Here is an 18,636-nt window from a genome sequence, read left to right on the forward strand (position 1 = left end):
CTGAAAAGAAGTAGTCAAGACAACATTATGTGAAAACGTGTGCATCAAAATTCTATACTGATACAAAATCAGGACAGTAATGAAATGGAACAGGAATTGAAGCTGATTTTCTGAATTCAATGCTTAACTGAGAAGTTTTGGATATATGCTTTTAAGAAGATTTAGTTTTATATCTCAGTAAGTGTTATATCCGTGCTGTCATTTGAAATTAACTTGAAGAAGTGCAGGAATTCAGAGATTTGTATATTCAACAGTGATAAAAAAATGCTGAAAACTTTATGAATTTGAGGCAGTTTTACAGTTTTGCTATTTTTGAATTTAATGCTGGAAATTTGATTTCTGAATTTGGTTAGTTGGTTCAAGAGCTAAGTGATGGAATCTGAAGAATCAGAAACAGAGAAAGGAAGAAAAAGTAAATTCTGCAGAAAGAAAGAAAAAAAAACAATGGCTAGAGGTGTTTCAACTTGGATTGATTGGAGTTGTATTGCCCGAGACGACCAATGCTTTAAGTGTGGGGGAGGGAATTATTCTTCATGATTTGAGATTATTTTTGAGCTTCCAAATGCTGGAATGGAAGTGTAAGAGCTGGAAAAAAAATAGTGAAAATAGAAAAAAAAAAAACAGAGAAGAGGAAATGACAAGATAAAAGAGTATCAAAGTTGGAGATTGAGTATCAAGATTCTTTGTTAGCCATCAAATTGAAGGAGAGGTTAGCTTGATGTTTTGAATTGGTAACGACAAATGGTATTCATCTCTTTTTACATCAAATTGGTCAACTCATCAAGTATATTCCTCCAATACTCTTATTTTCTCATTTACTTCACTAAATTCTTTTCTTTTGCCATTTCATCTACTTTCATTGTTCTTTTTGATTCCATTTCAATTCTTGTTGATAAATCCTTTTGATTCATGTATGCTATGTTTATAGTGGTGGAGAATTAGAAAATAAGCAAGCTTATGGTAGTGAAATGTTGTGAGTGACATTGAGTGAGCTCCACTAATATGCATTTTTGAGTGTGAGGGCTAGAATAGGTGAATCCCTTATGAGATTGCAACTTGCTTAATTTTTCAATTGGATTGAAACTACCATACCTACTGATTATTGTTTGGATTGTATTCATGATTGTTTGTGATCTTTAAGATGACCTTAGTTAAATTCTTTTTACTATCTTCTAAGTATTGCTAGGAAATTTGTGTGGAGATGATTTTTAGTTTTCTTGACTTGAACGGGACGTCCAAGATTAAGTGTGGGGGATTTGATAACCATGATTTTGGCTATATTATCTTGATTCATAATTCATGTTTTTAATGATATTTTCATAGCTTAAAGTCATATTTACTCTATATTTCATAATTTTATTTTATCTTGGACTTAATTGTAAATTAGCCAATAATCATGGTATTTGATGCTAATATTTGTTTATTATTTTGTAGGCATCAAAAGGGTCATGGACCCAATCAGATCAAGTCACATTTGGGCTCAAATCAAGGGCTAATCAAGTCGATCAAGCCTTGGAGTGTTTTGGACCGTCCATTGAAGATCAAACATATCTGGGCCATCCGTTGAAGATCCGGCTCATCCAACTTAATGAGGAGTAGATCTGGACTGTAGATGAAGATCAGTGCTTTTGGATCATGTTTTAGGCGATTTTCTACCGTTGATTAAGTTTCGAGAGTTCTAGACCGTTGGATTAGTTTTGAGGAGGATTTAAATACCGCGAGAAGCTACAGTGCAGATTGGGCTCGGCGAGATCGCGATTTTGCTACAGTGTTCTTCTTCCTTCTTCCGCGACGTCGAGACTCCATTCCCGATTCCAGATCCAGCTTCTTCTTCTTCAACGACGACGATCTCCAACTGCCGACGTTCATCCTCCGAGGGCAGAGAGCGGTAGAGGGAGGTTTCTCAGACGCGATTCAGATTCTGTTCCACCGCCGTAATCCTGATCGGGGAGGTTTCCGATCATCGATCTCCGTATCCAACTGAGCTCAGAGGGAGGTTTCTTTGAGTTTCAGATCTTCTTCCGACTTCCATTCCACAGCTAAACTGGTTCGATCTGATCAATCACATTAGTTTTGGCAAAACACAGAATCGAGCTCTTTTTTTCGGCTGGTGAGATTATCAGACGGTTGTGAGCTTAAGGGGAGGTTTCCAAGGGCTGTGAGCATCCTCTGGTGATAATTGGAAGCTTGGTCGATTGTAGTTTGATGCTTGAGGGGAGGTTTCCGATGGCATCTTCTGTTTCACAGCAGGTTGAGAGGAAGTTGAGTTCGGGATTTGGTTGTGGAATGTTAGGGTTTAGTTTTCTTTGTTTTGTATTTGAATTGTTCATGTTCATGCTCAGATCCTCAGATCTGATACTTTCTTTTGCAATTTCAATTTCTGTTTGAGATTTTGTGTTTCCGATTTCAATTCCTTGCTTACCACCCCGACTCTAGATCTAGTTTCTATTAAGTTTTGTAATACTGATACTATTAGTTTGTAGGTTTTTGTGATCTAGTTAGTAATCCTTTGCTCTTATTTAGATCTTGTACTTGTGATCTTGCTTTAATGAAGACTGATAAACTCTAGCTATGATTGTTACCTCTGTTCATTGTAATTGAGATTGGGCTTTTGAGTTTAATTGTTTAATTAGATTGTAATTGTAAATTGGATGATATGTAGGCACCTACAAGTTTGATTGAACCTTTGAGTTTATTTGTTACTATGGTTAAGAATAGAAAATATGGAATTGAATTGTTTGATTCAATGGTGCATTAGAATCTAAATTTAATTGATGCTAATTTGATGAAATGGAGGTGATAATGTTTAGAGGGGATCAACATTACTTGAATCTAATCTTGATCTTATTATAAGAACTCAATTTGAATTGCAAGTTAAATGGAAGTGCTAGTTTGACCTTGATTATGTAATAACTCAATTTGTATCGATTCTAGGATATGCACACATTCACTAGTTCACCTTGGAAAAAAAATATGACTTGGGACTCCTTATTACACGTGTTTCATTTAGTTTATTTGAGTTCCTGATTTTTATTAATTTGATGTGTCACGTGACATGCAAATGGCCAACACCACTAAGTAACAAGGATAAGGACAAAGGAAAGAAGCCTGTCCAAACAAATAAGTACAAGACTTTAAAGGCGACATGAGGCGAAATGTCATCTGAATTAGAAGTTGAGGCATTCTCCGGGCTTGCGTTGATGGCAAGTCAACAAGATGAATACAAAGAAATCTCTTCTGAAATGAGCATCGATGAAGGGGGAGCAATATTGGAAGAAAGCAGCAGTTCAGGGGGAGTCACGGACAACGAGATCGATAAGGTAAGTCATGTACGATCTCTCCCACCTGACAAATTGTTTAAGTTTGTAAAATTATTAACAAAAGATTGTTGCAAACTTGAATAAGAAATTAAAAATTAAAAATTAATTTTAGCAAAATCTTGCCCATTAGAAGAGTTTGACAAAATAAAATTAGAAAATGATATTTTTCAAAAAAAAATAAGCAACTTAAAAAATCATGCATGCTCATATAATACAAGTTTTAGAAAGTTCAATAACCTAAATTGGTATTTTAGATACCATAAAGGACAAATTAAAAATATTCTAAAGAAATATATCTCTAAGAAATACCTAATTAATCCAATTGGTTGGAACCTATATTGGGTTCCCAAGTTTTGTCTTACTTAAACTTTGTTTAGACTTAGAACTTTCAACAAGAAAATTAAACGTTTAATTTCCTTATGCGGCTTTGTCTAGAAGTGGTGATCTAATAACCAAGAAGGTCTAGTGCCTCATCACAGTCTGGAAGCCAAATATTAAAATAAAATATTTAATTAACTAACAGATAAAGTATTAAAATTGAAATTAGATAATGCTTTGAATAGTTATTCATTTTTTTTTTTGCAAATCTATCTTTCTTTAGAAATTTTTTTAACTTAGAAATTGTTTAAAAATATATTTTACTTAGAAATTTTTTTTACTTAGAATTTTTTTACTTTATCAAAATTTCTATAAAAATTAATTCTTGAAAATTTTCTTTAAACTGAGAAAAATTTTCATTAGAAAATGTTTCTAAAATTATTGCATTGTTAGTGCTATCAAAATTGTTATCAATATTTCCAAAATTAGAGTTTACTTAGACATTTTTTTTACTTGAAAGTTTTTTTAATCAAAATATTTTTTAAAAATTGTTTTCAAAATTTTAAAAATTGATAAGTTTTTTCAAAATTATTTATCAAAATTACCCTTAGATTTTTTCTTTATACCCTATTTTTTTATGTGATCAAAGGGGGAGAATGAAAATATTAAGTCTAGGGGGAGGTACCTTAAAACTAAATTTCCTACTTTTTGTGCTTTATTACAAAATTTATTTTTTCTTTAACTTTATTTATTTACCTTAGCTTAACTTGACTTGCTCACAACAAAAAGGGAGAGATTGTTGGAACCCCAAGGTTGTTTTGATGTGATCAAACAAGTTAAGTTAGGTCATGTTGGTTTTTGATCCCTGTGTCTAAGTGTGCAGGAGCATAGAAGCACAGGAAGTTGAGCGAAAGACGCAGTTAGTGAGAAGGACGACACAGGAGAGAGCCGATGCACTCGATGCGTCTGAGGGATGAGGTGTCGCGGAAGAGTACACCGACGGACGAGAAGAACGTACGCGACGTTCGAGGGACGAGAAGCCGGAGTGGAAGTCTACTCGAGGAGAAGGCCGAAATTAAGTTCGGGTGAGCCTTATTTCAGTTTGCTGAAATCACCCAAGCAAACATAGTTGGAGTGGAAGACCTGGATCGAGGCGAGCAGCACCGGAGCAGAGGATCCGAATCGAAAAAAAGTCAACAGGGTTGACTTTGAGAGTCCGAGCGCCCGGAACCCAAACTTTATCACCATTGATGTGGACGTTGACCATTGCGTCGGGGATATATTTCTATCCCACTCCAGGGCCAGGCGCCTGGAACGCTTCCAGGCACCCCGACCAAGGTTATAAATACAGCCTTGGTCCAGAAGCTTTATATCAACAAGTATTCTTGCAACAACACTTGTACACGCTCTAGTTTTATTTAGCTTCTAATTTTTTGTGCTTACACTGCTGTAAAGAGGCTTCTCCACCTGAAGGAGAGTTAGTGCATTTCACTTCCTTGGATTAACAACCTCCCCGGTTGTAACCAAGTAATTCAGGTGCCTCTTTCTTTTTAGTTCATTTTCTATTCTATCTTTATGCAAGTGTTCTTTTAAGTCCGAGAAGGGGTTGTCTTTATTTTTGCAAGGCTATTCAATCCCCCTTCTAGCCGGCCAATGGTCCCAACAAATTTAACCCTAGGTTCATGTCTCAATCAACTCCCACTTAGTAGATATTCTAAATAGGCTTTTCCTAATCCCATAAATCCATCCCCTTCAAACGTGTCATACAGACTCTATTTAAATCTTGATTTTTTTTTAAAAAATTCCAATAAGGTTATTACTCCAGTAACAATTATTATTAAATTTACCATATCTTACACCTATCCTTGGCCAACCGTTGTGATGCGGATAAAGTTTTATCTACATCCAAGTGCTCGGAGTCATTCCAGGCATCCCGAGCAACTCGACCAACAGGCTATAAATAGAGCTTTTGTCTCAGTAGTTGAAACAACACACTTGGTACTTAAAATTCTATTCTGTTTTCACTTCTGAGTGTTATTCTCGTGTACGAGGCTTCTCCACCTTCGACGTTTTGTTTGAGATGGAGATTGTCTTACTGAGTTTAATTTTCTTGAAGTAGCAATCCCCTGATTGCCAACCAAGTAAACGATGTGTCTTATACTCATTCTTGTTGTTCTATTTATTACTTTTAATTAAGTGTGTAATTATGAAGCTTGATTGTTTGAGAAAGGTGTTTGTTTAATTTTATTATGTAGGGTAATTTACCCCCTATTGTCGGCCACCAGGGGACCGACAATTGGTATTAGAGCAAGGATGCTTCAGAAGGAAATATAAAGGAGGTCTGCCCAGAACTCGAAAAGAAAAAAGAAAAGAGGCCTAAGCAAAATAAGCACAAGAATCTCAAGGCCACTTGGGACGAAAGCTCATCACTCGAGTCAGAAATAGAAGCATACTTCGGACTAGCACTGATGGCTAGCCACAAAGGATAAAGCACCTCAAAAGCCAACATCGATGAAGGGGGAGCTACTTCGGACGAATATAGCGAAACAGGGGGAGAATCAAGCTTCAGATCCGATATGGTAAGTGAGGTTTGCCTCTTACCACCTGATCAACTGTATTTCAATATTAAATCAATGGCAAAATCAATGTGTAAATTAAAATCTAAAAATAAAAATTTAAAAGGAAAATTTAGAAATAAAAATAATCATGGTAAAATCTGGCTTAATAGAAGATCTTGAAAATTTTAAAATTGAAAATGCTAATTTAAAAGAATAAGTAAAAAATTTAAAAAATTCTGCATGCTCAAATTTTAAATATTCTCAAGGGTTAAATTTGTATTATACACTTCAAAAGAGTCAAATTAGAAAAGTAACAAAAATAAACATTCGTAGAAAATTCTTAATTAATCTAGTAGGAAGAAACCTATATTAGGTTTCAAAGTCATGCTTAGTTTAAAATAAATTTCCTATTATGATAAAATAAATTTCTTCGTATAATTTCAGTTTAAAATAAATTAGTTGTTAATTTTTCTGAAAAAGAGGATCTTATTTCCAATGTGTAAAAAAAAATTCAAAAATTTTTTTCCGTTGTATTATTTTTCAAATATTATAGTTTTCAATTTAAAAATATTTCACAGAGTTATTTTTATAAAATTTAATTTTTGATAAAAACTTAGGGGGCGTTTGGTTCTTTCCTAGGAATAGGAATCGGAATGGGAATCATTGTATTGTGGAATGGGAATGGGTATGAGCATGGATATCACTCTTAAAAGCAATGTTTGGTTAGTTACATATTTTCTATCGGAATAAATCAAAATTTCCTTTTTTACCCTTAAAAGAAAATAAGAGAAAAAAATTAGATGTGAGAGAAAGATGAATGTGAGAGAAAAATATGATGAAAGAGAATGATGAGAGAGAAAGTCTCATGAGAGAGAAAGTGTGATGAGAAAGAATGAAGAGAGAGAAAGTGTGCTGAGAGAAAATGAGAAAAAAGAGTGTGATAGGAGAGAGCATGATGAGAGAAGATGAGAGAGCAAATATGATGTGAGAGAAAGTATGATGGGAGAGGATGAAGAGAGAGAAAATGTAATGTGAAAAATGAGGAGAGAGTGATTGATGAGAGAGAAAGTATGATGAGAGAGAAAATGTGATGAGAAAAAAAGAGAACAGTGAGTGATGGGAGAGATTAAAGAGAGAGAAAGTATGATGAGAGAGAAAGTGTGTTGAGGGGAAAAAAGGAGGGAGTGTGACAAGAGAGATTGAGGAGAGAGAAAGTATGATGAGAGAGAAAGTATGATGAGAGAAAAAGAAGGAAGAGAGTGCAATGGAAGAGATTGAGTAGAGAGAAAGTATGATGAGAGAAAAAGTATGATGAGAGAGAAAGTGTGATGAGAAAAAAAAGGAAAGAGAGTGTGATAGGAGAGATTAAGGAGAGAGAAAGTGTATGATAAAATGATGAGAGAGAAAATATGATGAGAGAGAACAAGGAGAGAGAAGTGATATGAAAGAAAAAATAAATAAATAAATATATTTTGATATTTGATATTAAGGGAGAAAATTTTAGTTTTAGGTCAAGGGTATTTTTGGAATAAGGGAATATTTTGATTGATGAAAATAGGGTAATGAGTCATTGAAGGGGAGGTACATGGGAATGAGTTATTACCCAATTTCAAGGATTCATTCCCTTATTTGCATTCCTATTCCTATAATCCAAACATTAACAATGACAATCAATGATTCCCATTCCCATTCCCTACTCCTATTCCCCTAAACCAAACGCCCCCTTAATTTTTTTAAAAAATTAAAACTTAAATTTTCATTAACTTAAAAATTTATGTTAAAAATTAAAAATTAAATATTTTAACTTAAAAAATTTATTAAAACCCAAAAAAAAAATGTGGAGTCAAAAACCAAGGGCGGGCGCCCCTGGTATACGGACCCGAGGCGCCCGGAGGGGATCCGGGCGCCCCGCCCCACTTGACCCCGAGCGCCCGGAACAGGTCCGGGCGAGCGCCCGGACTCCCCTATATATAGGGGGACAGGGCGCCCCCTTCCTTTGCACCTCCAAGCTTTCGTTCAAGCTTTCTCCAAGCTTTATTGTGAAAGCATTCAAAATTAAAAAATTTTCTCATTCTACGGTTAATACACGGTCGCGAATCAACCGAGGTCGTCAGTTCTAAAATTATTTTAGCAATGGCTCCTCGGTAAAACTCTTGTCTTCTATTTAAAGTTTATTATTGCCTGTTTATTTTCTTTAATTAGTATTATTTTATTATATAATTTAGGAAACGTTCTAAATCTGGTGTTGGGCCCTCTACTCCCAGTGTTGATCCTAGGTTTCCCACAGATGAGCTTAGGATTAAGTTTGAGTCAACCATCTACATAGCCATTAGGACCAAATGTATAGATAAAGCGTTCTTTTTATGCTCTTGCATTCCAGCTATAGAGGCCATCAACCACTACAACCTTCAGAACCTTGTTGAATGTACTAGCTCAGTAAACATAAGTTTGTGTGTAGAATTTTATAACAACCTAGTAAAAGTAGACGACTTTACCTATACTACTAGGGCAGCTGGGACTGATATCACGTTGTCCCCCACTGCCATCAGAGAGTTTTTGGAGTTACGAGAGTCTACCTGTCCCTTTCAGTGATATCCTCCCAAGGAGCTACCCTTTGGAGATCCCTACTCGTATATCACTCTTGATACGATTTATTCGTATTTTTTCGGGGGCGAGCGAGTACCCACAGTGACCCAGTTTAGGTCAGTTACCCTTCGAGTCCAGAACTACGTCTTTTATAGGGTCTTAGTCTTTTGCATTCTACCACTGAGCACTCGCGACATCGCGATGATGTGCCCATTCCATTCCTTTCTCCTCTATGCTCTGTGTCATAGGCTAGATATTGACATTAGCCTGCATATCTTTTCCACCATCATTTACTCGGTCGGATATGTGACGAGTGGGCGAGTTCATATGCCCTACTGTCACATTCTGACAGCAGATATGTCCTCTTTGGGCATTGATGTCACCAGAGGTGACATCCGCTATATGACCAAGTTTGACATTATAGGAGCTAGGAACTTTTCCTAGCTAGTATTCATATAGATGATGAGGGTATCATGACCTGGCAGAGGGAGGCATAGCACCAGCCGGACCCAGACACACAGCAGGAGGAGGCCGATGAGTTCTTTCTCGCACTCTTCCCTGACAAGGCCGCTCCTGCCCCAGCACCAGCTCGAGCCCCACGTTCCACTCCTCGCACTCTAGCCGATCGAGTATCCGGGCTAGAGAGAGCCATGTCGAGTCTCCAGCACGAGTCCTCTGAGTTCCACCGAGATATACGACGAGAGGTCTCCGATCTCCGACGAGAGGTGCGACAGGAGGTCTCTGATTTACGGCGAGATGTGCGGCAGGAGATCTCTGACCTACGACGAAACCTACGAGAGGACGACCGGGCTCGTCACACTGAGATATTGGCACTGCTTCGGTCGATGGGTTCCGGACCACCCCCGTCATCGTCTCAGTAGTCGTGATTATTACGCAGCGTTGTTATGACACTATTACAACTTTTTATAGTACATATTCTATTAATCTTCATTTTCAGATCTGATTGGTCATACTCTAATTTAATAGACTAGGATTTTCAAAATTCTAATCTGTTTTAAATTCTAGGTTAAATTTGTTGTCATTTGTTTTAAAACCTTCCAACTATTAGAATTTCAAAACAACTTTAGCCTTAGACTAGAAAAATCCCCTTAGAAATCATGTTCCCCCAGGACTAGTATTTGAGCATCTCACCAACACCCTAAGATTACCTTGCTTGTGATTGACAAACTTAGAAAGGGGTGAGATGTATAGGCCAATTGCTTGGACTTAAGATGCTTATGTCAGTACATCGATATAAGTCTGGGCGTTAAATACAAAACCTACATTAATCAAGTTAAGTTATTCAGCTTAGTCAACCACTAACTGATCACAATAAACTTAACTTGACTAACCAAGTGAAAGCTGTCATCTTCTGATAGTCAGTAAGTAACTAATTGGTTAGACAGCTATTTTAGATGTCAGGTTTAGGGGGAGGATTAATTAGTCTCATATTTATTTTTCCTTTACTAAAATTAGTTTTCGAAAAATACTTTCTTAAAAATATTTTAAATTTATTTAACAAATCTGACTTATCTTTATAAAATCTAATAAACTTGGTCTTGAAAATCTTACTTTTGTAAAATTATCTTTATAAACTTATGTTTAAAAAGGTATTCTAACTCTACAAGCTTATTCTGAAAATTTCAATAATTGGATCTAGCTTTAAAGTTTGATTTGAAAATTAAATTTCACTTCATTTTGAAAATCTGGATTTTGTAAACTTAGACTTGATAAATAAATTTTTTAAGTAGATTTTCAAACTTAATTTTGAAATTTTGATTTTGAAAACTCATGTTTGTAAAGAATTCCAAGTTGACACTTATTTTGAAAATTCAATTTCTTGAAACTTGGATACTTATGTTTGAAAATTAGACTTATACTTGAAAATTAGCTTTTAAAAAAAAATTTACTCAAAGTATACTAAGTTATTTTTCAAAACTTAGTTATGTTACAAAAATTACTATGTGGTGAAATTTAAAACTCCTCCAAGTTAACCTGACATCATTTCCTACATTTTTTTTTATGTATTCTGTATATTTAAAGGTTTAAATTATATCCTTGTTTGATGAATGCCAAAGGGGGAGGGATAGGTAGTTAAGTTAGAAAAATAAAATAAAATTAAAAACTAACTTAAAACTTCATGCTAGAACAAAATGTTTAACCTTTTTACTCGCATACTTTTACTAACTTAACCAGGTTGTCATTCCATCAAAAAGGGGGAGATTGTTGGTGCGGTTAGCACTAACGGTCTAACTCGGGTTTTGATGAATGACAAATTGGATTAAGTTAGGTTTGTTGTGATCTAACACTCTGACCGAGTGTGCAGACGAAGTCCAAACAGGTCGACGGGCTGACCGGATGTCTGGTAAGAAGTCCAACTAGGTCGACGGGCTGACTGGATAGCTGGCGAGAAGTCCAAGCGGGTCGACGGGCTGACCAGACGCTTGGCAAGAAGTCCAGACGGGTCGAAGGGTTGACCGGACGTCTGGCAGGTAAGTGAAGATAAGTCACTTGAAGGGAGTGACTGTGAGGACGCGTTCCCGGGAAGGGGAAATTAGGCGTCGATCCGGCTTAGATCCATTTCGGATCTCTAAGTTGAGATCGTGACTAGATTCCGGTCTCGGAAAGACGGAATCTAAGTCATACTTTTTATGTCAAACTTATGAACTGTGCTAACACTCTGTTTTGCAGGATATACACTATCTATTCACCTCGGACTAACCTTGTCTTGCAAGAAAGCTGGTTTTTGGAGAAAGGTGGTCCGGGCGCCCGGAAGGGATCTGGGCGCCCGGGAGGTGATTTTTATCTAGATCACGCGTCGCCACGTGGAGCTCGTTGGTTGGACCTGCCACGTCTCACCAGGGCGCTCGGAAGGGATCCGGGGTGCCCCGAGCCTCATATAAAAGGAGGGTCAGAGGGGAGCTTCAGAACAACAATTGAGAAAGAGATTTTCTACTGCTTGCCCTGCTGCTGCTCTGCGCTCCTGCGACGCTAACGAAGCTCCGACAACTCGCTCCTATTCTTTTAATTTCTCCTTTGTCGGTATAAGCTTTGTTTTATTTTTCATTAGCACTTCTGTACTTAAACTTTCTGTAATCAAATATTCGAACTGCTAGTGGATTGCCCAACGAAAGCACTCAACGAGTGTGGGCCTTGGAGTAGGAGTCGACACAGGCTCCGAACCAAGTAAAACCAAACTGTGTTAGCCTTGCCTTGATTTCTTACTTTATCTTTTCTCTATTTCGTTGTGCGCTTAACTCTTTTCGAATGAAAGTTTTAATCGATATTCACCCCTCTATCGAAACATCACGATCCAACAATTCCAACTTGAGCGGGCTACTTTGCCTTGTGTATGATTGCCGGTTGGGAGATCATCAACGATTCCGAGCATTATTCGTCCTCTGGTTTTTCAGAGCAAAACAATTCTTTATGTAATGAGTCCCTGACATATGATAAGTACACCACCTTCTTGGGATTTCTTGTGGCATTCCCACATACTGCACCGCTTGAGGCCTGAGTTCAGGTTGGTGGTGTGGAGGAGGAGCTACACGAGGTCCCCTAGGTGGATGAACAGGGGTTGTGGATTGGTCGTTAGTTGGAACCGGAACAGGTACAACATTTTCCTTCTTGCAGGCAGCTTGAGCCTCTTCAACATTAATAAATTTAGTAGCTCGCTCAATTAATAAATCAAAATTAGTTGGAGGATTTCATACTAGGTCCTTGAAGAAATCATTGTCATTAAGCCCTTAAAAGAAAGCACTCACCAAAATTTCAGTGGTGGCATTAGGAACATCAATGGCTACTTGATTAAACCATTTAATATAGGTTCTGATGCTTTCCTTAGGCTCTTGTTTGATAGAGAAAAGACTCCAAAGAGTTTTATGATACCTTCTATTACTGGAAAAATGATGAAGAATCACTTTACGAAAATCCTTGAAGCGCCGAATAGAATTTTCTGGTAATCTTTTGAACCATCTTTGAGCTGCTCCTCCAAGAGTAGTAAGGAGCATCCGACACTTAACCCCATCAGAAAACTGTTGTAGCAGAGCCGCACTCTCAAATTTAGAAAGATTATCTTCTAGATTAGTAGTTCCAGAGTACTCTCCGATATTTAGATTCTGATAATGTTTTGGCAGTGGATCGTCAAGAATCCTTTGAGCAAATGGTGTAACAATTCTCTCAGAGGAACTATCACTGATCACCACCTTCCCCTTGTGTTTCTCTTTTACCGGTGCTTCACCGAAAGACTCTTGGAGCACTGGTCTTCGTCCTCCTTGCTCCATGGGTGTACGGAAAAAAGCTCGGGGGTGTCGAGTAGAACCAGGAGCAGGGGTTATATAAGCAAGATCCTCTTCTTCCATACCTCTGTTTTTTCGATGATCGTGGTCGAAATTGTAGGATTTACAGCTACAGGCAAGGTACCTCCCGTATTCGCTTGTCGTTGTTATTGTAACGCCTTTTGCACTCTTGCACTAATGAGCCTCTTCAATTCTTCCTGAGTTAAAGTAATAGTCGTAAAGTTTTCCAGCGTCCTCCATCACGTAGTCTCAAATTCAAGTGAAGATTCTCACAGATGGCACCAAATTTGATCCTGTCTGAAAGCTTGATGCGATGAAGAGCTGGGGACGGTGAGTGGAAACTTCGGAGAGAAGGTAGGTGACGGCTCCAGGGAAGATGAATAGCCATGAGTCTGAGAAAACCCAAGCAAATACCAAAGAAACCCAGTCAAAAATACCTTCTAGCGACGAGAATAGCAAGTGGAAATTAGATCTGAGAAACCCAAAGTAGATCTAGGGAAGATTCCGACGAATCAGAACATCGTGCCAAAGAAAACCACAGCTCAATGTTTCGACGGACGTTGTCGCCTCCTGCGCACTACGGAACCAACCAACAAAGCGTTAGTGACCTAAGACCAGGGTGGGAATCCCTGACTAGACCCTTTGACGCTCAAGTTAGTCCCCTCTACTCCAAGTGGGAGGAAGAAGAAAAGGTACAGTAAACTGTAGTGGAATTAGAGTTACAGTGATGATGTTGCGCGTACTTGGCCAACGGAGAGGATTTCCCTTTTTATACCACTTCATATAACCTCCGTAGTCATGAAGTGGCCCCCGATTTGTTAGAGTTTATTATGAGATGACATAAGTACATGCAATAATAGTTTAAGGAATCTTTTTTGTACCCCAGATGTACCTTCTTTGTCGTCTAGCGCACTTACAGAAGTTTCTAGAAACTGTTTCCCGCTAAATTAACCAAACTGTCATATGATCATATATTATTCTTATATCCCTCTCATATTTAATTGTAACACTCCTCACTGGCTATATTTACGAGGTTTAATGAACATGAGTGCCCTCATGCCGGGCCAGATTTTACCAGGTCGATATCATACTAATAACCTCATAAAGGTGCGTGTTGATATACCTGCCCGGGATTATATTATCGAGTGTATTGTGCTTATGTCCGACCGAATATTTTCGAGCCGAGTCCCTTCTGACAACCTTGATTTGTATGTTGGCTTGGTTGCCCGAGATTACATTACCGAACGAGTTATGTGTATGCTCGACCGGGCTTATTCTACCGAGCATGTTAAGCTGTGTCCCTTCTGGCAGCCTTGGTTTGTATGTCTGCTCGATCGCCTGAAATTACACTACCGAGCGAGTTATGTGTATGCTCGATCGAGCTTCTTCTACCGAGCGTGTTAAGTCAGGTCCCTTCTGACAGCCTTGGTTTGTATGCTTGCTCGATCGCCCGAGATTACACTACCGAGCGAGTTATGTGTATGCTCGACCGGGCTTCTTCTATCGAGCGTGTTAAGTCGGGTCCCTTCTGACAGCCTTGGTTCGTAAGCTTGCTCGATCGCCCGAGCTTACACTACCGAGCGAGTTATGTGTATGCTCGGCCGAGCTTCTTCTACCAAGCGTATCTGAACGCGTTAATCCTTTGTCTGTTTTAGTTCAGCCGGGCTTATATACTTGTCCGGACGTATATTTTCGGTCGGTGTTTCATGCTTGATTGAGGTTCCCCTGCTGGGCGTAGGTGTGCTTTACTAACACTTCACCCATTTGGGTTCGTCCGACACTATATGCTTGGTCGAGCTTTGTCTGGCGAATATGCCTACTCACATCGTGCGCTCCGATAGTTTTATCCCAGCCGGTCTATATTCTTGACCGGGATTTGCCTACTGGGCGCCTTCATCTGACCCAGGCCTCCTCACTTCTTCTCTCTTCTCCTCACATCCCCTTTCACATTATTACGTGGGATCCACTCCTTACAATCTATATCAATTATCATTGGTGATTCCTCTACTTCGATGCATGGGAAAGTTGGGTGGTTCATTAATAGTGATGAAGTCTTTTAATTTCATTTTTATTTTGCATTTGATGCAAAAAATTATGACAATCATATATTTACTTTGTCATGTCTTGCAATAAAAATCTCTTGATATCATCAATGCAATAAGTTTGGTCTCTACAACTAAAGCACTTCTTCTAACATTGAGAAATGATGGTTTTAATATTCTTCTTTCATATATCAAATCATTTTGCATAAGTTTGGATGTTTATATATTGGAGATAAGTACTCGTTATAAGCATTCTAGTTATTCATGCTAGCAAAAGGATACCATCACAGTTGAACATCACTTTTATTATGATATATTTAATGTCGCAATAGATTTTCAGTTAAAAGAGTTGAACTATAGATTCAGTTATGAGACATAGAACTTTTTATGCTTAACTCTGCTTTGGATTCAAAAGATAATTTTAAATAGTTCAACATTGATATGATTTGTACTCTCGTTGAGAAGTATTATCCCAAGGACTTCATTGAACAAGAAATCCATAATTTGATGTGTCAACTACAACATTATGAGCTCGATGTATTTTGCCATGAAAAATTTTAGAAAATGTCCACTATCTTAGAATTGTGCCAAGGCTTATTTGAAACAAAAAAATTATAATACTATAATTTAATTAACAAGTTGATTCGTCTAATTTTAACTTTGCATGTTTCTACGGCAACTATAGAGTCTGCATTTTCAGCTATGAAGCATGTTAAAATAATTTCTCGTAATAGAATGAGAGAGGATTTTCTAGCAAATTCTATGATTATCTATATTGAAAGAGAGTTTGCTTTAAGTGTTGATTCAGATTCTATAATTAATGAATATTATACTTTGAAGAATCGTAGATCACAATTTCAATAATATATATATATATATATATATTTATATATATAATCTTATATCGTTGGAGTTTGGTGTTGAAGTATGTATAAGGACTTCATTATCCAGGAAATGCATAATTTGTGACTCTTAGCTGCAAATAAGATTTTGCCATGATATCATGATTAATGTAATTTTTAAATTAAGATGAATTTATTAATTTTTTCCCTAATGCCTAGTATGAATTTTGTAGTAAGATCATCATAAATATTTGATGATGCTTGTGTAAGTTTCTGGTTTCAAGATAATTCACTCACTCATTATCAACTTTAGTTATTTAAGATGTTCTCTTTGCATGAGTAAGACTTCTCAAACTATCTTACTATGCATTCAAGTAAATTTGTATAATTTTTCTATGTTGCTGATGTAAAATTGTATTCCATACTCTTGATTTTAAGTATTTTCTAACAATTTCTTTGGCATATTGTAATTTTTTGTCATAAGAGATTATGCGAGAGACACCCTTTATTTGAGATGGAGAGTTCATCAAAAGGTTGAGTCAATTGCCGTTTATGGAGAGGAAAATGAAATGCAACTTCTATTGTAATATTTTAAAATTGCTTTTGAGAATTTAACTGTAGGATTTCTCTTCTCAAATAACTTAAAAATTACTTCTTTAGTATTTTAAATATCACCACGGCTATTACAAGTTTATCAATTCATTCTTCTTTTATTTTGAGCTTAGTGGATTTCTCATCATATTTTTTTTTTGTCAATTTGTTCTAAGATTTTCTTATGTCATTTACTTAAATTTGTTATTATTTAATCTTTTTTTTTTGAAATTATTCATCATGAATTGTAAATGATTTTTGTTGTGAAATTTATTTACCCATCACATTGTAAATTATTTTTGTTATAGGATTCATTATGCTAGGTGTCTTAATGTCAAATCCCTCAACCATGTATTTTTTTTTTGTTATTTTTGGTTAAAAATTTTTTAGCCCGGGTAGAACTCAATTCCTAGCTCCACCCTTGAGTAGGAGGAGCCATTGGTTTAATTTTGTCTTTATAACTTCTCTTTTGGAGTTTGAAATGTGATATTTAAATGAGTTTATTAATGAACATGTTCATGAGTCTCTTAACGAACATGTTCACAAGTCTCTAAATAAACATATTCGCTAGCTTACGAACTAAATATTATTAAACCCAAGCTTGACTCGATAATATATTCGAGCTTGAAATCAGGCTCAAGCTTGGCTTGATAATCTATTCAATCTCGAATTCAGGCTCATGCTCAGCTCGTTAACTTAATCAAACAAACTCGAACGAACTTTTTTTTTTCAAACTAAGATCCGAATAGCTCATGAGGGCTTGACTTATTTACACCCCTAAATACAAGTTAAAGATTAGAACCCTAAAGGTGCAAACGGATCGAACTTGTTCACGAGTTTTTTGAACTAACTGGAATTTTTTTTATTCGTATATATTTTTAAAATTATTGAATCCGAGTCGAACTCGAACATGTTCGATACTTTTTCGAATTGAATTCAAATATATAATATTTTATTTGATCATTCACAAGTCATTGACTTGTGAGCCAAACTTGAATCAAATTGTAATTATTTTTATATATTTTTAATTTAAGCTAGTCATTGACGCTCGAGAACCCCAACAATAAGTTACTATAAGACTCTCTCTTATAAAAAATTAATTTAATTTTTTATATTAGATATTAAACTGATAAGAACATATACTATACTTGATCTTATCTAAAAGACCAAGAAAGGTATACTTTCTAATTTAGCCAACCCAAGATATTTATAGAAGTTTCTCCGCTCGTGGTGTTGCTAATGCTAAGATGTGGGATAAAATAAAATTATAAAAGTTCATATTTTTTATATTAAAAATAATCAGATAAATTACTAATAAAATTTAAAATTATTTTTAGTGTAAAAAAAGATATTAATAAATTTCATTTTAGACTTTATCAAAATTAATTATTAAAGAGTCTATATTCTTAATTAAATAGTAAGATATGCTAAATTAAGATTGAAATAATCTGAACTTAAATTAGAGTCATTTTAAATTATAATTTAAATTCTGTTCGAATAAAGTTGGAATAATTCGATCGGAACTTAATTTTATTTTGAATCGATTTGAGTTAAAATTATTTATATTTTTAATATCATATATTTTTTTTTAGTTGGAACTCAAATGTCATTGCTGCTACTTATCTCTTTATTCTAATACAATGTTTACTCCGAAGCGGAAAGGAATGACCTATGGAAAATTACCATCGAGAGAAGGGAAGAAAAAGGTGAAGGAAAGTAGATAAAAGAAAAGAAACGACAAAAAGGGAGGGAAAGGAATTTATGGCCTGTGACCTTTCACTCCGAGCTCAACTTATGGACGCCGACAACGTCGCCTCAAATATGCTCATTTTCACTGCACATGCTGGCGAGCACGCCAATGCCCTATCGCTCTTCACCAGCCTCCACATCGCTCTTCACCAAGGCCACAAAATACTCCCTTTCATTTCCTCATCTTTTTCGTGCATTTCACCTTTGCTCAACCTCAAAAAATATGGAATCGTCACATCAACTGCCTCCTAGAATCGGTCCCACGGATATGAAGGAAGGTAAATATAGGTACACAACTGAAAGCATATAATCGGGACGCTAACCCCAGACAA

The 18,636-nt window shown here is 36.4% G+C and overlaps 1 pseudogene; it reads right to left on the reverse strand.

Moving 5' to 3' along the window:
• Nucleotides 1-17,591: 17,591 nt before the first annotated feature.
• Nucleotides 17,592-17,734, reverse strand: LOC121993506 (annotated as a pseudogene).
• Nucleotides 17,735-18,636: the final 902 nt, after the last annotated feature.

This window comes from Zingiber officinale, chromosome 6B (genome assembly GCF_018446385.1).
Source record: "Zingiber officinale cultivar Zhangliang chromosome 6B, Zo_v1.1, whole genome shotgun sequence".
NCBI classification, from domain to species: domain Eukaryota; kingdom Viridiplantae; phylum Streptophyta; class Magnoliopsida; order Zingiberales; family Zingiberaceae; genus Zingiber; species Zingiber officinale.